The following is a 24,889-nucleotide window of genomic DNA, read 5'->3' on the forward strand; positions in this document are numbered from 1 at the left end:
ATTCCATAGTGGCTGGGTGGGGAACCCCCTACCTACAATAATTTCAAAAGATTGCCATGCCCAGTGTGGTGGTCATTTGGTTGGGCGTTGTCCTGTAACTGAAGGGTTGTGGGTTTGATTCACTGTCAGGGCACATTACTGGGTTCCGGGCTCCATCCTGGACCAGGCATGCAAATTCCCTGGTCAGGGATGCATAAGGGAGGCAACCAATCAATATTTCTCTCTCTATCCTCACTGTCTAAAAAGCAATAAAACAACTGTCCTCAGTTGAGTATAAAAATTTAAATTTAAAAAGATGTTTTCTGAAAAGAGCCTGACACTCTTTAAGCAATCAGTAGTTGTTAGTTTTACTCTATCCCCTTTACTATTATATAAGGTTTGTAGGCAGTACTGATGAAAAATTATTCTCAGAGTGATATTTTTAAGTATTGGGTCCTTATCTCAGCAACTGAGATTAGGTTCTTTCCCTGTTTAAAAAGCTCATACTCTTCTATTTGACTACGTACATATGTTAGACAGAATAATGGCCCAAGATGTCCGAACCCTAACCCTCAGAACGTTGACTATATTATTTCACATAGCAAAAGGGACTTTGCATTAAGATTAAGTTAAAGATTTCTGAGATGGAGATTATCCTGGATTATCTCCTGTGGACTCAGTAAAATCACATGAGTTCTTATAAGTGACAGAGGAAGGCAGGAGGTCAAGAGTCAGAGGAGATGAGATGAAGGACACAGCAGTCAGTGTCATGTGATGCTGGCTTTGAAGGTGGGGGCAGGGAGCGCAGGAAGCCTCTGGAACAGGGAAAACACAAGGAAATAAATCCTCCCCTATAGCCTCCGGGAGGAACACAGCCCTGCCAACGCCAAGATTTTAGCCCAGCGAGAACCATTTTGAACTTCTGACCTCCATACCTGTAAAATAATAAACTTGTGTTTTATTAAGCTACTAAATTTATAGTAGCTTGTTACAGCAGCAAAAGCAAACTAATATCATGCTATTTTCTGCTTGTCTTTCTTCCAAAGGCTCTGGTATTTGTAAAGTGTGGGGGTCTGTGTACTCATTGCAACTGAGTTGCGCTTGTTTCTGGGCCTTTTCTGTAGACAGAACCAAGAAATATGAATATAATATAAATACCTGTGAGTTCATGATCATATTTCCAATAAGGATTATAGGCTATTTAGTTGGCCTCTTTTTGCATCTGTATCAACATCAGGGGAGACAGAATTAGAATGTATCATGATTACTCATTTTGCTTTATCCCAGATCTCAGAAAAACAACATTAACACTACCACCACTAATATGATCACTAAAAAGTAATTTTTTGCAATTGTTTTGTCCTGTGAGGAATATACAATCAAATTACTATATTCTAAAGTGACTTGAAATTGCAAACTGTTAAAAAATTATTTTGCATGTACAGGATAAAGTCATGATTCTTTTCCTCTGTTTACCAATCATCTTCCCATTCTGCTAGATAATTATTTTTATTTCTTTGGACAATGTTTAAGTCTGTTATGTTTAATAATAATAATAACTAACATTTATTGTACCTGTCACAATAAATGGGTTTTCTGACATATGCAAATGAATTCTAAAGCCATCATCGAATTTCTTCTTTGCAGCCTTGGTCAGGACTCAGTAGCCTGCCTGTTCAACAACACTGATAGATTTCCACTGAGATGTAATGTCTATTTTAAAGGCATGCAGGAGGAAGTTGAGGACTGCAGCTTTGGTTTATAGCCCAAATACTGCACAACTAGATTCTCTTTAATGTTCCAAGACCAGGACTAAGTTGCTTAGACAGCTTGCAAAAACGAGAGCTATCCTGTCGCTAAGTACTCGAATAGCTATAGTAACTTTAGAATACAGAATTTATTCCATTGTAAACAGACCAAGTTGATTTCTCTTTGCTGATATGAGTCAAGATCAGAGGAACACAGGTAATATAGGGAAAAGGAAATGAGATACAGGATGATACTGGCTTTTATTATCGTGAATATAAATTGACAAACATACTCTAATATGTATCACAGTAACCGTTGTAGAAAGCAGCAAGTATTGGCATTTGGTTGAGGTTTCTTCTCAGTTAGATCAGTTCACCCAAGCTGGCAGAACACAGAGCATTAAGTCACAGTCCAAAGGGTTCCGTCTGCAACTGGCAGGGTTTCAGCCAGAAGCTGAGGTAGGGCTGGCTGGTGACTGAAGGCAGCTGCACAGAAATACAAAGCTTTGGCTGGGTGTGGCCAGCTTTGTCAATTAAGAGAATAGAAGCCTGAAGCCAGGGAGCCTCATAACAACAGTGAGACAGTCAGAGATTATTTTAGGGTGAAGCCAAAGAAGTGAAGCAGGACTAAAAACCACAGCTTGAAATTCGAGTGTTCACATGGAGACAGAGTCAGGCCACACAAGAAAAGATACAAATAGGAGAGATAGCAGTGAGGTGAACCAAAAGCCAGAAATGAAAGTGACCAGGATTTTTCAGTTGCAAACAATAGAAATTTACTGTGGGTAATGCAAGTAAAACAGACTTAAGTGAAAGGCAATTGGTGGGAGGAATGTCTCACAGAATTGACAGGAAGCTGGTGTCCTGGTTTGGACAGAATCCAAATGCTCCAAAGGCTGGAAGGTAGGATTGGAGTCACTGTTCTGTGGCAGAAACTACATGGTCAGGGTGCTGCTTGTAGGATGAAGTGCCATTCCCACTGTTTTTAGAATGCCTACTCCTCTGCTCAAGATTCAGATCTAATGAGAGAGCACCCATTTGGCATTGTTTAGGCAATGTGTCCCATAGTACTCCTCCCCCTCCTCATACTACACCTACCAGAAGGCAGAGTCCCTGGTCACAGAATATAGTGCTTTGGAGTAGTTTCATCAGAAGGAAATCTTGATGCTATTAAGGTAGGGTAAACAGATGTTAAACAGCCAATACTCCCTAAATGTCCAAATATACATGATAAAATCAAGAAAGATAGGTCCTTGAGCAAATTTAAACAATGTTTTGCCTTAGGACCATAAATCCAGTTCTGTAAGTCTTGAACTTTTAAAGCTGGGAACAGCTTGGGACCTGATATTTCCAACTTTTGATTACCATTCATGTTGGATTAGGAAATGCAGGTTCTTGGGAGTCAAACTGTAGCTAACAATGAATATAAATTTAGTGCTTACTACATTCCAGACACTAAGTGCACTAAAGCTACATCATTGCATTGAATCTTCCCTGACATTGATATGGTGTAGGTATTACTGACTCAATTTACAGATGAGCCAACTGAGATTCAGATTATTTAAATTGTGCAAGGAAGGAAAATAGAAAGAAACCGCTTATTAGAGAAGTAGAATAAGAAACTAATTATAGGTGAAGTAGAATGAGAACTAAACAGAAGTGAGGGCTCTAACTAAGGTACCCTCCTGTGTCAGTTTTATCCTCTGCTGACCTTGTGATCTTGTTCAGTCAGATGCGATCAACAGCATAATAAGAACAGGTGGGAGGATGAAGACATGTCCAGAATTTAGCAGTAATGGTTGGTGAAGAGAGGGATGAACATCGAGCATGACAAAGCATGACAAAGACTAAAGAAACATAATTAGACACAGATGCTGAATCCCACAAGGTAGTCCTCTGCTCACTAACCAAAGGGAACATGAAATTCAGACATGGCTTAGACAAGGTTTGGCTCCAAATGTGAGCCTATCCAGAGGAAGAATATAGTAATCCTGTAAGCTTAGTCAGCAGCCTAGGGTCTAGTCAGAAACTGGGACTAGTGAACCATGATCTAAATCAGGCTTATAACTTCTGCACACTGTGTGGGGTTCTGAGAGGCTACAGTATCAATTAGAAAGGAAACCAAAGGAGAAGTCTGGTGCTGTAGCCTGGGGAAGCATTATAGGGAGTAATAGATAGGGGAGTGGCACTGTCGTGAGTGTACAGTCCAACCTAGAGCTCTCACTTGGCATTTGGCATCTACATTCAGAGAACTGTATGATTCCTGTGAGTGAAGGTTGATCAGATACTTAGTCTTGGACTCATGGGTTGGGATGAGTTCCTGAGGTAGAGATTAGGAAAATATAAGTATGGGGAGCAAAAGAATACCAGGGGAGGTATACATGGAGCAGAAACCAATCATTATGACCATCTCTAAACCTTAGATCTATATGTTACCCAGAATTCAAGCTGTTCTTGAAATCATTACCAAAAAATAAAAAAATCACAGCTTTCACTAACTCTTGTATTTATCACAAAATAGAATTCTTCAGATAGCCAAACTTGCTTAAAAGCTTCCAAAATTCAGGGCTGCTAATGGAAAAAAATATTAAATTGCCTAGCAGGAGATAGCCATTTTTTTTCACAAGAGACTTTTATACCTTTCATGATGTTTATAGCTTTTCTCTGTAGACAATTTTCTTTATTGAAGCACTTTATCTTAAAAATATATTTTTTCCTCTATGAGGCTTTAACATTTTGCTGTCCACAGTTGTCTTTTTTAATTGACCTCCTGTCTAAAATTTACCTGCTCTTTTATTTATCGATGGTATACTCTCTACATGGAAAGAATTCCTTTGAAGAGTGCTCTGGACTGAATCGCATCCCCCCCAATTAATATGATGGCATTCTACCCCCTAATGTGATGGTGTTCAGAAATGAGGCCTTTTGGATGAAATTAGGTTTATAAGAGGTCATGAAGGGGAGCCCTCATAATGAATTAGTGCCCTTTTAAGAAAAGGAAGAGAGAGAGATTGCATGAATCGAGTAAAGGCTATCTGAGGGCCTGGAAGATTGTTCTCACCAGAATCAACCATGCCTCCACCCTGATTTCAGATTTCCAGCTTCCAGAATATGAGAAAGTAAACTTCTGTTGTTTAAGCCAGTCTGTAGTATTTTGTTATGTCAGCCCAGTGAAGACAAGGCATCTTTAAGATGTAATTTTATTAAACATTACTGAAGATTATTATTATAAAATACAATAAAGTCTCTCAGAAAAGTTTTGTGAATCTTGTGCTTTCATTTTTGCATCTACAAAATACTTAAAATCATCCTTTCAGAAATGTGTGAACCTGTGTTTTGACCCTTTCCAGCTGTACTCATGTAACAATGTGAAGGAAAGGTTGCTAAGCGACAGCTTCCCCCAAACTGATGTATCTGCATTCTGACTGGCTTTCTCCCAGGACCCTTCCTCTTCCTCTCCTTGGCAGTAGGCATGACTGGGGAAGAAGTCATTTTCCTGATTGTAGTAATAAAATGTGTTTCTCTGCTTCGAGGCTCTGGCTGCTATCACAAGGTCTCACTTTGCACTCTTCCTGTTTCTACTTGACCATTTAGTTTTTCTTAATTATAGCTTTCCTCCCGTTAGTTTACCTTAAGGTTGATATCGAAAAAGAAAGAAATTGTTTGGTCATGTCTCAGGCTTACCCTAAATCAACCAGTAAATCTCCACTATAGGTTTACCTTTACAGTTAAACAAAATATTTGGAAGAAAATGTTTCCTCTGTGTTTATTTTCAAAAGTTTTTGTAAACATCTCAATCTCATAATATATTTCATATTCGACAGGTTATTAATTATCATATCATCTGGGCAGGTCAATTAACCTCATCATTCCTCATTCTTAACAGGGGAAAAATAATAGCTGGTATATTACTTCATAGGGTCATTGTCAGAATCAGATGCAATAATATAGAGTTTATACAAATGTTGTTTTTTACATTGTTGGGTGGGAAATATCTACCTGTATTTAATTCAGCCAGATTGGCCATATTATTGATACACTGTATCAAAGTAGAGTGCTAGATAAGTACTTTTTAAGCTTTTTAATTTCATGGCAAATATAAACCAATTACTAAAATTCTGTGGCATACCAAAAATTCATTGTTTGCTGATCTGACCAAAAAAATAATTATAATTTTGCTTATTCGCACTGGACTGCTACTGGTGTCTTGGCTGTTGTCAATTTTTTTATTTGACAGTCTAAGGGAGAACAGGTCAGTGCCCCCGACTAAATGGGTATTTCATATTTTAAAAATTCCTGCAGCACAACTGTTGAAAATCACTGTGCTAGATTAATCTTCGGTGTTGATTTGTATTTTGGGAGCATTTCTTGATCAATTTGTACAAAACAAATTTGGCAAGTAGAGTATTTTAAAAGTACGAACAAGGTTGCCTGAGCAGAAAATGATTATAGTACAAACCTATGTGTTAGTGCTCTCACAATGTTTAATGGTACACTGGAAACTTGCACTTAGCCAATTTCTCCTTTGACAAAATGCTTTCTTTTCATCTCCTACAAGTGCTTTACTTGAGAGAGAATGGTAGATACATTTTGTGGCAAGTAAAGCTGGCCATTTTCCTTTTTCTGTAAGCAGTTAAGACTTCAAGTTGGAGAAAGAAGGAAATGGAAAAGTTTTTCTGCTTACAATCCTAATTGAAGGCCTTAATTCTTCACTCTCTCCAGTTTGTGCAGGTGTGAGTGCATGTCCTGGTGGGGCTGGATAGCCACAGTAAGCATTCAGAGGGGTAAGAGGAAGAGAAATAGTTTATACAAATAGTTTGTATACAAAAAGAATCCAAGATGTAAGTGATATATTGGAATATTTACACTGTCTCAGTTGTGAAATTAAAGTTACCTGGAAATTGGAAATCTTGCTTTCTTTTTTTTATGCTCCTCTAGTTCCCACTTGATAAGTTGTTTTTTTTTCCTAAGAAATTCATGATATTCCTAAACAAAAAGTCATTTTTAAGTAACTTCTACCCTTATTTTAATAGAAATATATAGGTAAACCTTCTCCTGCTTAAAAAAAGTAATCATTACAGTATTGCATACCTAAATGGTAGAACAAATATTTACTTATATCTATTAGAGACATAAATTCAACAGAATGAAGTTCTGAGAAATAAAAAACGTAAAAGTGCTTTGGAAACCATAAAGAATATTAGTAGAATATAAATATCCAACTAGCGATGGTAATGGTATGAAACATGGGGTGACAAAAATTGAACTGTATTTGATATATGAGATAGCACATGAACACATGATCTGTTTGCTTATGTTGAGACAGCATACTGCAAACCAGTGTGGGTTGAGATGCCTGTAGGTTGGTTTCTTTTTTTTTTTTTATTAAGGTAAGCTGTTTTGATAGTGCCATTCTTTTCTGACAATAGAATGGTATGAAAATTTATTTGCTTTCTACCTTGATTGCTTGCCAATTTTAATCTATAAGAACTTGTAGATCAATTTTTAAAAAGGACAAAATATCTTTACCCAAGTGTTTAACATGTAAACATTCACTTCAACCCATATGTAATTTAAAACTGATTTGATCATAGATTTATATATGTGTGTTTCTTAACCATTTATCAGAGCTTTTAGGGTGGATAGGGGATGTTCTTGATCCAAATTGTGCTTTTTGAGGTAGAGTAGAAAATGGTTCATTGGTTGTCAATGATAATATTTAGAGTTCCCTGTATTGCAGACATTTCTTCTTTTAGTGAGATAGGATTAACTATGTTTTGTGTCCAGTATTGAGTTCTGGGATAGATCAGAAACTTTGGGATGTAATTTGATTAGGCAGGTTATTCCCATGTCTGAGCATGCATAAGTCTTAGGTGCCTTTGAGTCTCTAAGAGAATGATGGTGGTGTGATAAATACAGAAATAGTAATTTTAATATCACTACTCTTCTAAGACTGGTAATATCAGTCACTTCTTAATTTTCAGTTTAGAAAAGAGTGTGAGGAGAGAGGTAAAAAAAAAAAGAGGCACTGTTGTATTACAAAACCAAAACCAGCATCTTTTCATACTAATTACCCCTCTGAAGGTTACACATTAACCTTACTATCTGTCTGGTAAGGCACAGAGGGAAAATGAGACAAAACCTTAATTATTTTAAAATGTATTTTGGACTTCCGCCAAGATGGAGGGATAGGTAGAAGCACTGCACCTTCTCGCACAACCAAGTTTAAAAACAACAAAGTTTTAGCAACAAAAACACAGCCAAACCACAGAAAATTGAACTACATGGAAGTCTAACAACAACGAACCCTTCAGCCAAACCGGTAAGAGGGGCAGAGCCAGCAGCAGAGTGGGGGTTGGGCAGGAAAGATCCACTGGAACTACTGGGGTGCGTGACCCAGGTGCACCAGCAGCCGTGGGCGGATCTCAGGTGTGGAGAAGCAGGAAGACCCACTGAGGGCTGACCATGGTCACACATTTGTATGCGGATAAACCGATGAAGGAGCTAGTGGTGGTGAGATGGACTGCGTAGGCCCCAGAGGCGGAAAGCAGCAGAGAGAACCGCCATTGTCCCTCTCTGACCCCGACCCCGCACACAGTGTCATAAACCAGCAACCTGGGTGGCCCCACCCTGGTGAACAATTAAGGCTCCGCTCCTCATATGTAACAGGCACAAACATAAAAACATGGCTCAAGAACAACTCAGAGCCCCTGAGCCAATAAATCTAAGCAATGAAGAAATAGCTAAACTTTCAGATGCACAGTTCAAAACATTGGTGATCAGGATGCTCACAGAACTGGTTGATTTTAGTCACAAATGAGAGGAACATATGGAAGCTAAACTAATTGAAATGAAGGGAAATACACAGGAAACCAATAGTAATGGAAAGGAAAGTGGGACTCAAATCAAAGGAGTGGACCAGAAGGAGGAAAAAAAAATGACCAAACAGAAAAGGATGAAGAAACAAGAATCCAAAAACATGAGGAGAGGCTTAGGAACCTCCAGGACATCTTTAAACGTTCCGACATCCGAATTATAGGGGTACCAGAAGTGGAAGAGGAACACCCACGAGTGGAAAACTTATTTGAGCGGATAATAGAGAAGAACTTCCCCAATCTGGCAAATGAAATAGACTTCCAGGAAATCCAGGAAGCTCAGAGAGTCCCAAAGAAGTTGGACCCAAGGAGGAACACACTAAGGCACATCATCATTATATTAGCCAAGATTAAAATGAAGGAGAGAATCCTAGAAGCAGCAAGAGATAAGGGGACAGTCACCTACAAAGGAGTTCTCATCAGACTGTCAGCCGATTTCTCAAAAGACACCTTACAGGCAAGAAGGGGCTGGAAAGAGGTATTCCAAGTCATGAAATCCAAAGACCTACATCCAAGAGTGATGTATCCAGCAAAGCTCTCATTTACAATGGAAGGGCAGATAAAGTGCTTCCCATATAAGGTCAAGTTAAAGTTCATCATCACCCAGCCCTTATTGTATGAAATGTTAAAGGGACTTACCTAAGAAAAAGAAGATAAAAAAGATGAACAGTGAAAGGACAGCAAACTCACAGTTATTAACAACCACACCTAAAACAAAAGCAAACTAAGAGGACAGCTAAATGAGAAGCAGAACCATAGAAATGATCACATGGAGGGTTAGCAACAGGGGAGTGGGAGAAGGAGAAGGGGGGAGAAGGTACAGAGAATAAATAGCATAGACAGTAGGTAGAAAATAGATAGGGGGAGGGCAAGAATAATAGGGGAAATATAGAATGTAAAGAACTTGAGACATGTGGTCATAAACCAAAGGGGGAAATGGTGGGGGAGGGGGTGTGCAGGGTGGAAGGGAATGAAGGGGGAAATAGAACAACTGTAATAGCATAATTAGTAAAATATATTTAAAAAAAGAATAGTAGAGAAACAAAGAAGCCAAAGAACTTACATGTACTTCCAATCCATGGACATGAACTAAGAGGGGAGATTGCTGGAGGAAAGGGGGCTACCAGGGGGAGGGGGGCAAAGGGGGAAACTTAGGACAAATGCAATAGCATAATCAATAAAATATATTTAAAAAATAAAATGAAATGTATTTTGTTCATTGAAAACTTTATGGTTTGTGTTTGTGTGTGTGACAGAGAGAGAGGGACAGACACACACTCAAGTCTGTTGATAAAGTGAATGTACAAAAATATAAAAGTGATAAATAAATCTTTAAACAAGGCACCAGGTTATGGTTTTTCTTCATGTACACCTTAATGCCTGATTTTTGAAAGGGCTTTAGACATAAATAATATTGAAAATAACAATTTTTCAAAAACTAAAGTTTCAGAGTCCTCTACCATGTTTTCGTGGTGGATTTATTCCTATAGAGGTCTTCATTTCAGTTAATCACCTATAAGAAAGAGGAAGAATACAATCTTTTTCCCTTTCTTTTGGGGGCAGAAAGGACTAGAAAGTGGAGGCAGAAAACATTGGTTCCAGTTTGAATTCTACAACTTCATGACTTGAGTGGTTTGGTCTCTCAGAACTCCAGAAGGTTCATTGGAAAAACTGAGGAAATAACTATGCATTATACAGGGATGTGCTGGTGATCTATACCAAATATTTTATTATAAAATCATAAGCATATAATTCTGTAATGTAATATCACACTCAAGCACATCATAGACATTTTAGTAGAAATGTTCAAATTGCTGTCCATTTCATGGAGACATTCACGTACCCTACCAACTACATTTAGTGGCGTTACTTCTGCCAGCCCCTGTCTATTTTGCTTTTTTTCTTCCTTGTTGGGTTAACCCTTTGTGTCCAAAGAGCCCCCATTTTTTCTAGGGACTTTGTATGTATGAGGCTGGGGGAAAGCCACAGCCCCCAAGATGGAACAGATCTGCACTCCTCCCTGACTTGGGAGTCAGCACTGTGCCCTGGCCCTCACAGCACTCCTGTGTCTGTGTCCCCTTCTTGTTCCCTCCTTCCAGCCCCTCCTATGTACACCTGCAGCACAAACATAAAGCTCTTTTTCTATTTTAATATTACCTGCATGCTTTATTTGTCTGTGTGATTTGAATAGCTCAGAGGACTACCTGAACTTTCAAACGGAGTACTGGAATACCTGTAATAGCACTGGGGTTACCAAAAAAACTGTGGGAGAGTTTGAGTCACTGTTGTCACTCCCTTAGACCAGGTCCGAAATCCTTTGGCACTTGGAGGGCTGTGCTATTACCAAAAAAACTGTGGGAGAGTTTGAGTCACTGTTGTCACTCCCTTAGACCAAGTCCGAAATCCTTTGGCACTTGGAGGGCTGTGCTAGGCACCATAGGGAAAGCCTTGGTACTCTTACTTACCACAATGAAACCTCTAGGATCTTTGCTCACTAGAACCACAAAATTTGTAATAGCTTTCTGGAACTATGGATGTTTTTCTTCCAGTTCTCTCCACAGACCTCGCCAGGCCTCCTCACTAGAGAAACAGCACAACCCCACCATTTCCCCACTTATTTCTCCTAAGAAGGTGGGCAGGAGAGTGGTTCGTTCTTTTTACTCCTTGCTAGCCAATGAGCATGCAGCCTTTCTTCCGGTAGGCCAGCTGACCAATCCGAGGAAGCTAGTGTAATCTTCGGCTCCACTCGGCTCTTTTCGCTGTTGCGGGTAGCGCGGGGCCGACGCTGGAGAGACGCTTTCCTTTTTTTATTTTTTTTCCTTGCGTTCACTTCCGGGTCCGGTGCCGATCCGGATGCCCGAGGCAGGAGGATGTTTGACCTCCGGATAAGTGAGGCGCTGCTGTGCATTCATTCCCGGCTGCATCGGTGGCGACAGCAGCGGCCCAGGCGGCGACTCTCCAGCCACAGGCGGCGGTAGGAGGCACCGGCAGTAGTGAAGGGATTCAGTCCGAGTGGAGCTGCGTTACCTTTCTCGCTTGTTCCTTACCCTCTACCTCGCTCTCTCCCTCCCTGGGTGGCTCGCTTCCCTCCGTCGACCGCCAGTGGTGTGATGTGCCGCGGCCGCTGCCCCCTTCGCTGCTGAGTGACGGAGCGGGGGCGTCGCCCGAGCCCCAGACCGACCCCGCTGCTCCAGACCGCGCCTCTGAGGTAAAGCCCCCTACGCGTTGGCGCCGGGCACTGTGGCCCGCGGCAGGCTCTTGGTGCCTGCGGCTCTTTTCTTCCCGGGTGGGGCTGGGTGGGCTGGGGTCCCGGGTTGAGTGGGGTGGGGTGGGGTGCGGCGGGGGCTGTGCCTCGGGCGGGGGGCCTCGGAGGAGGGGTGAACGCGGACCAGAGGCGCTGAGGCGCGCGCGGGAGGGGCCGCAGCCGGGAGGTGAGGGCGCGGAGGGCTCGGCGGGCTGGGAGGGGGCCAGGGGTGTCTGGCCGGGCTGGCTGCAGAAGTTGCCCGAGCGGTGCGCAGGGAGTGGGTACTGGTGGGAGGTGGGGAACTGGGAAAAGGCAGGGACTTCTTTCGGGAGGGTTTTTGAGGTCGGGAGTGTAGTTTCCAGCACTCCTTGATTGTATCCAGACAATTACCTTCGGAGTGGGGGTTTTGGGTGGGAGGGACGAAGGCATCGGTCTGTTGGAAGGAGGTGTCAGGGGCCAGCTTTCATTTCAGGGGTAAACTTCCCGTTGGGGCGTTTGTTTCAAGGCAAGGGACAGGGATTTACCTATTTGATAGAGCTTTTGACTTGGCTCAAAACTTAAGCAAGGCATTAGTCGGAGTAACAAAATTACTCTGATGGTTACTGTTACGGTGCTGGTTTGTTTATCCCGTATGCAGGGGAAGTGACACAGAAGCGCCGGTTCTTTGGGTCCACAGCCCCCACATTACTTTTCTGCGGAGTGGTGATGGAGATGTGTGTGTTCTGGTGGGGTGAGGGTAGTCAGGCCTGTGTTATGATCATTCTAGTTCTCCCAAGGAAGGAGGAAAAGTTAATGGTTGGGCCGGGGGGTGGGGAAGAGAGAGAGTGTATGTCTGCGTGGGAGATGGCTACTGTTGCTACACAGTGCGAATTAGTTTTAACTGTTGTAGTGAGTACCAAGGCTGGTCGGTAAGTGACCCGGTTTTTAACCTTTTGTTTTAGAACATCGACTTGAATTGGAAAAATTTAAACCTACTGATTTTTAATAACCTGAGAAAATAAGTCAGTGTTTCTTTTGGTTTTACAATTCTTATGATATGAATGACAGTTGCCCACAGATAGTAAAATATATTTAACTATAAGTTGAAATACTTTTTAAAATTAAAAACATCTAATTTTAAAGCCATATATATGTATATATATTTGAAGAATGTTTGCTTTTCCTATAAAGAAACATATTGTGGAAGAAAAATATCACAAAAATTATAACAATGATTTAAAATTAGAAAGATCTGAGGCCAGTTTTTAAGAAAACATTTTCCACTAAAAATCAGATCTGGTTTGTGACATTCTTAGGAGCGTTTAGGAGGGGTTTGGTTGGAGACATGTGCTTAGTGTATTTTATAACTATTCCTAAACTTTGCCCCAACTGTATTCTGAGCTAAGATATAGTCATATTTTGTATACATTAGCCTCTATAGTTGCACAAAAGATAAAAACTATATTTATGGGCATTGGAAGAAATTATCAAATCAATTGATTGGCTTTGACATGGATTATTAGTAGAGTGTGTAGACACTTTTTGCTTTTAGGAAGTTTGCCTTTCTGGGTATGCATCAGATCTAAATACTTATTAGAATGAGGGCTAGATAGGTCAGTTTTAATGTTGATATATATGAAAGTTTTGGGGGGGCTTTTGGAAAGTGATTATCTTTGCTGATGATTTATTGTGCTGCGTGACCTCTTCTGCAATAATGAACTTAAAAATTAATACATTATGTAGCTATTAATGTTTTCATGTATTTGCAAGCATTAACTATTAACAAAATCTTTAATACATGAAAGTCTTGTATTTCTTCAAATAAGCAGACCGTGATTAGAATCAAGGATAGTTTAGTTCCACCTGGACCTTCAGTATGTGCATGAGAGTTTTACTATGTGTGGTGAAGATGAATGAGACCCAGTAGCTGCCATCAAGGGAGAAGCAGACTTGCACAGATACAACTGCAACACAAAACTCCTGTGAGTTTATTGAGTGCTTGTGTGTGTGTGTTTTACTAATTTTTGACTGGGGAATTATGAATGAATTTATACCTGGTAACACTCCCTTTGGGTCTTACCACATTTTAATAGGCAAAATGGAGGCTGTGTGTATATGGGGGTAGTAGTCTAGGTGAAGGGAACAGCTTGAACACATGTGGGTTGGGTATTATGGGGCCTATTCAGCTGGACATAAGGCTGCTGTGCCAGGAGGTCTTTGTGGGAGAGGAAGCTGTGAAGTAGGTGGAGATCAGGCCAGGGAAGTCCAGAATGCCTTGTATTTAAAAATGAGTCAGTTTGAGGTATGAAGGTTCAAGTATATAGCTTCTGTGATAGAGAGTAGGTAAGGCAAATAAGGATAGTAAAATGAAGGAAATAAATTATAGCAGAATAGAAGACTTGTTATCATTCACGCTAATGGAGGAAAACACAAAAGTATAGAAACTAAAACAGTTCATACATTGCTTGCTGAATTTCTTTACTTGCATTTAAATATGGGTGTGTCTGGTAATCTGGTCATTGATTTTTACATGGTAGAAATCCAGACTGTAAAAATGTGACTCAGGAATAAATGGAAAGCAGCAGTCCCTGTACTTCTCTGTGTCCCCTCTGTGATCCCCTCCATGCTGTGACTGGGCCATTATTCTGGTGTAGTTTATTGGTTTAGTTTTTTCAGACTAGAACAGGTGGTTGTTCAGTTTCAAAGGGCTTGCCAAAAGGGTTTATCTAACTAAATGCAGGGAATGGTTAAAATATTTAAAAAAAACAAGAAATACAGTTCATTTGATAGTTACATTATTGTTAAAACATTTGAAGGTAAGATTTACTATGGATGAAGTGAAATGTAAGGAGTCTGCATACAAAGAGAATTGACTATAATAGTGAGATGATAAAATGAGAAGCTTCCACAATAGCAGACAAATAATGTATAAAGCTTTTTGGTCAGCTTAAATACCAGATAACCCTAAAATAATTTAACCCCAAACTTGTTTTCATAAGAGTACTTAGAGGAATATCATCCTCCCAAACACCGGTGTTTAAGTACGTGTAGAATCACGTTACAGGGAAGTTTGTTTGATGGTTTTTGCTATTTTCCTCTTAGTCTTCAAAAGAACTTACATTATAACTGTATTTGTGTTATTTTGAACAGTAACAACAATACCTGTTACAGTGTATTAAGTGCTTACTTTGTTTAGGAATTGTAAATGCTACTGTTCAGACAACTCTATGAGTTAGGTGGTGTAGTCCTTCACTTCGACCATAGAAAACAGTCTTCTAGAGCAACCAGTTTTATAACTTGGAAGTAGTACCATGTATATTTAAATTAGTTTTTCATTTCTGGCTTCAAAGTCTGAAACTACCAGTGATGATCTGTTTTTCTAATCTTCTTCATCTTTGTCTTCTCTCAAGCAGTTAGCAGTTAGTGGTATTGATTGGTATTTGTTAATATGTGTCTGGATGTTGGGTCTTCAAGGTGTAATTTCTTTGGAAGTAACATTTTGGTGGTATCTGAAATTTTTTAATTGTAGAGATTTTGTGGGAGACAGTATGCTTAAACATAAGGTACTTCAGAGTATCACCTTTGTGTTGATCTGCTGGACAAATACTGGGGATTCTTAATGTATAGAAATAAAGTGTGTATTATCCACTAATATAAATACCATCCATTAATATGGAGAGCCTCTGAACTACTCAAAAATATGGAATGAGAGAGATATATGGGACAGATATGTTTCAGAAACATATGGAGGCTGTTGTTCAGCTATGTTTCCTCCAGCTCCCTTTTCAGTGCTGAGGTTTAGAAACTATAAATGTTTGTGTTCACTCTCATTGTGGGATGTTAGGAAGGTGTGTAGTGATTTGTTCTTGAACTATAGTGATTGCCCTGGCTTGGTGGCTTAGTTGGTTGGAGTATTTTCCTGATACACCAAAATTGTGGGTTTGATCATGGTTCAGGGCACATACAGGATTCAACTAGTGAATTAATTAATTCATAGATAAGTGAAAAAACAAACCTTTCTCTCAAATCAATAAATAAAAATTAAAAAAACACTATTGTAAGTGATTGGTTATATTTTCTCACACCATTCCCTGCTCATCATTAGTTATTAAAAAGAATTCTTAACAATGGACTTGAAACATTTATGTATTTAGTATAAGACTCTACACATTATTGCTAATTTTTTTTACTAATGATATATCACAAGTTGTAATTTAACTTAATGAAAATCTGTAGCTCAGTTATGTCCACATCTGGCTAAATCACATCCACTTTTTTTATAGCTTTCACTGGAATTAGGTAAAATCTCATAATAGGTACTTTCCTTAAACTTCTAATGCTTTGTTTTCTATAGTGAGGTAATATCAGGCTTAACTGTATTCAGAATCATTACATTTATTTAGCTGAGTTGTGTTGAACTATTTTCTATACTATGAGGGCACTGTTCTCTCTGGTGTATAGCCATCTCAAGAGCAATTCAACAAAAACACATATACACAGAAAACCCAACAGTTTTTAAAAATTAAATAAAGGGAGAGAGTTATTCTGTGATTATGCTCTTCATCAATATTGAGAAAATTATATAAAGTGCCAAGATGTGATACTTGGCATACAGATAGGCACTGTGTAAATCTTAGAAGCAGATTCAGAAGTTGCTGATATATATGATTGTTGGGTAAAATAAACAAAGACTTTTAGGAACAGCCTTTTACAGATGAATCTCTTTAAACTCACCTGCTTAACTCACACAAAAGAGCAAGAGATTCTCTTCATTAATTTAACTGCTGGATGCTCATGCTATGTCACTGAATAGCAGTAGACCACCCTATAGTTTGTTCTTGAACTTTATGCCAACCAGTTATTTTATACCAACTAAGAATTATTTGTGTTCACACCCAGCAAATTGTTAATGGCAGTTATAATTTAATGTAACATTGTTCAGTGAACCGTGGAGGCAGAAAAGGTGTTTGTACGAGAACTAGTGGTCACATTGAAAACAGACGAGTAGCTAAATTAACAGCTGAAATAGGTGGGTGTGAAATAACTTTAGTTAGGGAAAAAAACCCTACAAATCTGAAAAGGTTCTGCAATAAGACTACTTTTAAATGTTTGTGAAACGTCTTTCCATGTTTAGAAACAGAAATTGGAAATCACAGGTGATGAACTGTGGATGAGGTTTTTAGAAAAAGGCAAAATAGAACTACAGCCCATGTACCCTTTTAAAGAAAAGGTTGTGGCCTTACACTAAAAGATTGTCTTGTGAATGTATGTTTTCAGTTGCAATAAAATGTTTAAGGTATGTAGATTTTTAAATGAGTCCCACTTTTAACTTAAGAGCCGTTAATAAAAATATATTAAAGATAATAATTCCTTCTAAAATATCTAGTTTATACTTTCTTTTTAAAAATACTTTAAAAAATATTTATTTACTTATTTATTTATCTTTAGAAGGGAAGGAGAGAGGAGGAGAAGGATCAATGTATGGTTGCTTCTGGTGCATCCCCTGCTGGGAACTGGTCCCTACTAGGAACTGGCCTGCAACCCAGGCAACGTGCCCTGACTGGGAATCCAACCGCGATCTTTTGGTTTGCAGGGCTGTTCTCAGTCCACTGAGCTACACCAGCCAGTAGTTTATACTTTCTTTTAGAGATTTACTTAATAGCATCCTCTTTTTATTTTTTTAATCTTCACGAGGTTATGTCTATTGATTTTAGAGAGAGAGGAATGGGGGGAGAGAGAGAGAGACAGGCAGAGATAGAGGAACAAACACACATACACAGAGAAAGAGATTGATCAGTTGTCTCCTGTTCATGCCTGACTGTATAGACAGTCTTTCTACCATAGGATGAATTGTTCAGTTACTTTGTCATGTTATCAATTTGTGGCTCTCACGTATTTAATATGGTTCCTCATCTGATTTCATATGGTGTCTTTCAGCTTTTTTTATAGCACCGGGGTTGGAGGAAGGCTGTTTTATAATTCCAGTGTCTCCCCAACTTGAGTAGGGACTGCTGGAGTGAATTGTTAGAGGAAATGGTCCCTTTGAAGAGGAAATTCCATACCCTTGATGTGTGCTGGTAGTACTTGTGCTTTTTGCAAAGCATGTTGGTCTGACAGCTTATAGTAGCTACCCTCCTTGTCTGCCTACCTGGCTTAGCCCAAGTTGAAAGGAGAACTAGTAGATGTAAGAGGAGGAGGTCCAGGTTGGAGAAGGAAAGGTAGATGGTATATACCGTTTATCTGTAATGCGGTGTCACCATATTTCAATGCCTACTGCAATGGAATGCTGAAGTATGGATGTCGGGCTAGTTTTTCAGAGCTTTGGTTTGCCTCTCTGATTTTCTTGACTTGGATCTTCCCAGTGTGTTGGATTCATCCTCAGACTGATAGCAAGATCATATCTAGACATGCATTGGCCAGGAAATCTTTTTGCATAAGCCTACCAATATACTCTTCTCCTCATCTTTTAGTGACCAGAATTAGATTATGTAGACTTCCTAATCAGGTATAACAAGGGGAAAGTAGTTGTCATAGTTGGTTTTTACTAATTAGGATGTATCTTCTGCAGTTGGGGATGGCATTACATTTCCCTGAATTACATGGTGGAGGGAGGATATTTAAAAAGTGGTGGGAAGGAAAACTATGGGGGAAGTGGATGTTTGAGAGACAATCAATAGTTGACCACTACTTCTGTTTGCTGTAGAATGAGAATAAATAATGCATATAAGTGCACTTTGAACTTTAAAGCTTTGTACAAATGCAACAAATGAAAGATTAGAAAGCTGCTTCTATGTTATCTTAGATATGCCCAGGTATGAATATTTTAGGAGCTAAAAACACTAATTTTCTTAATGACTAACTTTGAATTAATAAAATCCATTTTCTAAATTCTAAGATTATAGATGTTTTCCATGGAACTCATAAAGCTATTTTAACTTTAAATTAAAAATTTGTATCTGTAAATTTATTTAAATTTTTTGAGTTGCTACCCTCCCTCCTCACCAAAATTGCCCACGTTTGGTTGTATTAGATTTCTTTATCACATCAAGGACCAAATAAATGCATGAAGAAATGGGAGTTTGTTAGTTGGCGGAAGGGTTTATTTTGAATCATGGAATCCTAGTTAAATAGGAGGGAAAGTAAAGTTTTTACATATCTTGAGAGCAGCAAAATGAATGAGTGAATAAAATATATGAATGGTGGGAGAATGGGAGGCAGGGAATCACAGAATTTTAGAATTGAGAATTCATAGGAAGGTAGATCTCTCATGTCCTAATTGCTAGAGCCTTGTGTGCTCTTTCTGATCAAGAGGTGGGAGATCTTGAAAATGTATTGTTTACTGTGTTCTTTTGCTTAGGGTCGTGTGCGCGCTAGTTCTTTAAATCAGTCAGCCAGTTACTTTTAGTGCAGATATCTGTGTTCTCAGGCAATGTAAAATTGTAGCCAGATTGTTTATTTGGTAAAGTGCAACAAGTAAATAGATAAGTCTTTTAATCTTCTAAGCAGTCAACATCGCCACCACACACACACACATACACACACGCGCACACACAGAGTAGCCTCAAACATGGCTTGATTAAATGAAAATGAATAAACAGAGTGAGTACTTGAAACAATATATATATTTTTATTTTCATGAAAGTTGTGTGTTATTGAAAAGATTTGTTTGCTTTCGGTGTCTGTAAAAGTGTATTTGTGTGTATACACACACACACATATATGGAGATATATATACACACACAATAAATATATAGAATTATTATAATTTTAATTCTTGTAGTTGTTGCAATTATTGTTCTAAAATGCACAATAAATTTATCTACCCCCTGGAAGGATATTTTTGTTAATGACAGTTGTTTGTAAGTAGTGAGATTTGGGATGATTTTTACTTTTATATTTTTTGTACTTCTCTGTATTGTTGGGATTTTCGGGTATCATCATGTATTATTTTTATTGTCGGGGGAAATAGTAATTTTTTTTTTGAGGATAGAAAGTGGAATCCTAGAATGTTGGATATTTTCTACCAATTTAGATTTAACATATAATTGTGCTGTCTTGTATAGTACCTTGAATAAAATTCACCTCAATACACTGATACTTTGTAATTGTCTTTATTTTTAAAGTTGGGCTTATTAAAATATTTACCTTAGAATTTAAAGTTGAAATTGGCCATATGATATCTTTTCATCCAAATGTACTTTATAAAGGTGGTGGAGTTTGGAATATTTTGTAATTATTAACTTATTTTTTAAACTTGTTTGGTTTTGACTTGAGGTAGAATACTTGGCAGTGTATTAGAGTCTGATATATTAGAGTCAAAGTTATAGTCAGAGTTTCCCTTAGTAAAAAGGGAAGTGAAAAAGGTTTTTCCCTTACACCCAGTCTGCGTTATGTTTATTTTCTATTTCTGTGGAATGTTTATTTTTATATTCTAATAATGAATACTTTCATATGGCAGGCAAATATAGTAGGTAATGTAATAAGGAGAGAAGAGAGAAAATTCCCACTATTCCACTAAGTTTTATGGTGTCCAAATACATGGCTACAAGGCCTTTTCATAAAATCCTAATTTGACATGCAAAACTAGCCTAGTATTGTTTTAGAAGTGAAACTAGTAGGTATCAGTCGTGGGTGACATTAAAACAAACAACAAATTAGTGTTCATAGATGTATATTTTCATTAAGATATTGCTTATTTTCTTTTATTCCAGGGATCTGAAAACAATGTGAACAAACTAGAAAAATAGAAATAACTCTTAAAGATGTGGATTCTTATAATGCCAATTTTCATTTAAATTTGGTAGATTATTTACTGAATCCCTTTTCTGTTATGTGAGTGTGAGGGCATATTGTGGCTAATTTTTAAATATATTTGAGATTATGAAAATTTTTGTAGTTAATCAAATATCAAAATGTAATTAGCTTTTAAAAATCATTCTTTTGAGTATTTTCTGATAACTTCTTGAAAGTTGATGTCTGGAATGCATATTGTGTGCTTACTGTATGGTCTGCTGTTCATCTAAATACCCTACTAATGAAGGTTGTCTTTTGAAGACTGACTAAAAAATGATATCCTAAACATTGCGAATGAGATAATTAAATAAACTAAAATATATTTTATTATATGCACTTGTATAAAATTTTCCAATTGAAAATTAATATTTTTTTCAGTGACAGAATAAATGAAAGAAGAAAAATGGACAATTTAAAATATAATTCTTGCAGTTCTTTTTGTAGGGCTGGGATCTCTACCACTTACTAAAAAGGAAGAAAAAGGGGTTTATGGAGAAGGCAGCTTGTGCTGTCAGGGATTCTCAGTTCTGACATCATGTTAATATTTGTTTCCTGAGAAAGTTAAAAAATGATAGATATTGGGATTCTACCCATGTTAATTTATATTTGAATCTGGGGATGTGACCAGGGCACTAATGAGATATATATATATCTCAGTTGCTTTCAGGGTTGAAAATGACTGGTTTCTTCTTCTCTTCATACATATCTCTTAGCTCTTTTTTGAAAAATGACTTTCTTTTACTTCCTTGTTCTTTCTTCAGTTAGGAATGAGGGTGCCTTGAAGGTGGGGCAAGAAATGCCTAAAAAATATTTGCAAGAGGATCAGGTTAATGAAGTGATTTTTCTTCATAGTTTTATACCCAGCATCCTTAGTAAGGTCACTACATTTATTGCTTATTAGCAGTTTTTGATAAGCATAGCACCAAAATGAAAAGATTTTTGATGTTTGGAACATGTGTTAAAGGGAAATTTATTAAGAATTCAGATGACCCTGAAAATCTTAAGAATCTGAAGTGATACGAGCAATTATATTTAAAGTTTAAGGTATAAGAAGGCAAGAATTATTGTTATTGGAAAGTTTTTAGTTTTAGGTTATAGTTATCATATACACAGTATTACTGAGTTGTATTTTTCATGTAACATAAGGACGGAAAGGGCCTTAATGGTTTTTTAGTTTTAACTATACGTTTACTGCTTTATTTTCTTTCTACCATTGTTGACAAGGAACTATGTCTGCTTTTCTTCTCAGTGGAAGTGTTGTGTATATTGTACATACTCAGTGAATGTTTACATATTAATGCACTATGGTACTAGAGTTTTATGGTTATTGTATCTTGTTACTCATGACAAGTCAGGGTCATTTTTGTGACTCATTTGATATTATTTCATAGGTCAAGAATACCTTTACTAGTTAGAGCATTTTTCTTGTGACGAAATGTGAGCAAACCATTTTATGAGTTCAATATGTTAAATTTTATTCAATGAACATTTTTTGCATGGTGGTAAAATTGGGTTTGGCAATTCTATAAATTTCAAGGGTTATATTTCTGCAAACTGCCTTAGTAGGAGATTTTATGATAGACAGATTTGAGTGGTTATAGTTTAGAGGACAAGTTATGTGTGAACCCTATGGAAGAGTGTTAGAAGTACTGCATATTTTGAATTCACCAAAGTACCACAGTAAAGTCAGTACCACGACGAAGAGGTTACCAGGAACATGCCATTAGTAACGGGGCAGTGGGTATTATTTTACAGGACCATAATTCTTTATCAACAATAATTCTTTTCTAACATTGAAAACGCTCTAAAAACCAGGTTTGTTTTTTTTTTTTTTTGGTACACATTGACTTTTTCACAAAGCCTGTTGTGAAATCCTGTGTCTTCACTTCATATATTTGTAGGTTTCATTGCGGAAACAGCAAATATGTGATTATACTGTATTATCCCAGACTTCTCTGTGCTATATCTGCCTTCTCTAGGGTTTTTAAAAAAATATGTGTTGTATGCACATTGTATCACCTGTGAAACCTGTAAAATTCTGAGTTCCAAAACATGTTTTACTGCAAGAACTTTGGAAAAGGAACCGTAGAACACATTAATTTGCTTCTATCCCCTGTGTCTTGATGGAAACTACTCAGCATCTTACTCCTCCAAGACGGAGTTTCAGTAAAATGCTGGTAATTTTTTTTGCTTTTATTCCCTTATAAATATATACATACCAAGAGGCACTTTATATTAATGTGTTTGTTTCTTTAATAGCTATTGAAAGCTTTACTGTTTCTTTTGACACCAAGTTATTTACCTTGGTACTCTGAGGCCCACTGTGGTCCCAGAAGTATTGTATAATTAGGATGCTTGAGATGGCGTATGTTTTTGGTGACTTTGGCATAGCTGAGTATTCATCACACACAGGCTTTACTCCTTGGGGTTATATAATTTTACCTCTGTACATGATAACTTCATGCCAGAGAACCTGCAGGCTGCCCTCTTTTTTACATATCTTGGCTTCCTTTTTCATAACAGAAAGGAGCAGGGGTGTGGTTCAGTGCTTCGGTTTTAGTTTCCTTAAACTTCTTTGTTTTTAAGACTTCACTGCAAAAATCTTTATACTTACTCAGTTTCCCTCCCCCATCCTTTTCTTCTCTTTATCACTTGTCCTCTTTTAAAATAATATTCCTCAAGAAGAGAAGTTCATAACATGGTGTTCTCTGTCAGGAAAGTGTCTCACTTGTTGAAAAGGTGACAAATAAATCTTACTATTGGGCAGTGATTATTGAACCGCTTGTGGAGCTATAGTGTTCTGTGTTTGTGGTCTTTGCTTTCTTTCTGTCCTTAAACACTGAAGGGTGATACAGTGGTGAGCTTTTTGAGCTGTGATCCTAAAGTGAGATTTAAAACTTGTATTATTAGGTTATGTGCGCTTAATCTGTGTTCTTGAAAGCATTGTAATTCTCTTGTAGTATGTATCACGCTTTATGCTATTAAGTTATATGATGTCAGGGTTTGTGATTGTCATCTTTGCCATTTGTGTTTCCTGTCTTTGGTACTGAATAGGCCTCTAGTGATTACTTGTTTGTTGAATGTGTGGATTAATCATTTTACTACTTTTTTATTAGGGAGAATTTTGACATGAAACAATTGTTATTAAATTCCTCTGGGGTATTGTGTTCACCCAGAGCAATTTAGTTTGCAGCATCATGGTTGTATGAGACAAATCTCAAACAAATAAATGGTCCTAATTTAAATAAAATAACAAACACTAGCATCAGACATAGTTACCTAGGCTTAAAAGTAAAGAAATAGTTACAGAAAGTTTTTTTAAATGCCATAAGTTGAAATTAAATGTATGCATGGGATAGCCAGACAATTTAGTTAAAGCAAGTATTCCATTTTTTGAGAATTTCACTTAATTATGATTTTACTGTAAGACATTTAAAAAATTTTTCTCTTTGTAAAATTTCACACACTAAATCACTACCTCTACAATCAACATACAAAACAAAATACTCCAAAATACTTCCATTACTCCAAAATACTCCCCCATACTCCCCCTTTGTAGTCAGCCCTTTCTCCTATTCCCATTTTTTAGCAACCACCTATCTGTTCTCTGTCCTATAATTTTGCCTTTTACAAAATGTCATATAAATTAATTCATGTGGTATGTGACCTTTTGAATCTAGCTGCTTCCACGTCACACATGCATTTTAGATTCATCCATGTCGTAGTGGTATATCAGCAGTTTCTCTTTGCTGCTGAGCAGTATTCCAGTATATGGATGGACCTGAGCATGTTTATCCATTCGCCAGTTGAAACATTGTTTCTAGTTTTTGTGATTAATAAATAAGGCTGCCACAAACACATTTGTGTGCAGGGGTATTTGTGTGTGTGTGTGTGTGTGTGTGAATTTTAAGCGTTCATTTCTCTTGGGTAAGTTTGTAGGGTTGCAATTTGGGGGTCATATGGCAAGTGTATGTTTAACTTTATTAGAAACTGCCAAACTGTTTTCCAAAGCAGCTGTGCCATTTTGCATTCCCATCAGCTATATAAAAGAATTCCAGTATAATAAGCTGTTTTTAGAATTTTAAAGGCTATATTGGGTGTCTTTTTAGTAGTTAGTTTGTTAATTTCATTGCACACCAGGTTATCATGAGAATAACATTAATTCTGAACATAATGTTTTTATTGCTGGAGGTCTATCAGATGGAGATAGTGGTTTAGGGGATTACTTTTCAGTGAATGCAGTCTTCGGTAAATTTTGGAAGTATTATTTC

The 24,889-nt window shown here is 37.7% G+C and overlaps 1 protein-coding gene across 9 annotated transcripts in view; it reads left to right on the forward strand.

Annotated features, from left to right (window-relative positions):
* Positions 1 to 11,405: 11,405 nt before the first annotated feature.
* The window catches only part of CSNK1G3 (casein kinase 1 gamma 3), a 103,256-nt gene continuing 89,772 nt past the window's right edge, over positions 11,406 to 24,889 (forward strand). For 2 of the 9 annotated variants that reach the window (XM_037138234.2, XM_037138236.2), the window contains exon 1: positions 11,406 to 11,810. The gene's annotated coding sequence lies outside the window, so the exon portion shown is untranslated. Of the gene's footprint in view, positions 11,811 to 12,642; positions 12,755 to 24,889 lie in introns of those variants that run through there. The other 7 variants (XM_037138238.2, XM_037138239.2, XM_037138240.2 and 4 more) reach the window with 4 other exon arrangements.

The sequence above is a fragment of the Artibeus jamaicensis genome, unplaced genomic scaffold (assembly GCF_021234435.1).
Source record: "Artibeus jamaicensis isolate MK-2021 breed Jamaican fruit bat unplaced genomic scaffold, CSHL_Jam_final contig_402, whole genome shotgun sequence".
NCBI classification, from domain to species: domain Eukaryota; kingdom Metazoa; phylum Chordata; class Mammalia; order Chiroptera; family Phyllostomidae; genus Artibeus; species Artibeus jamaicensis.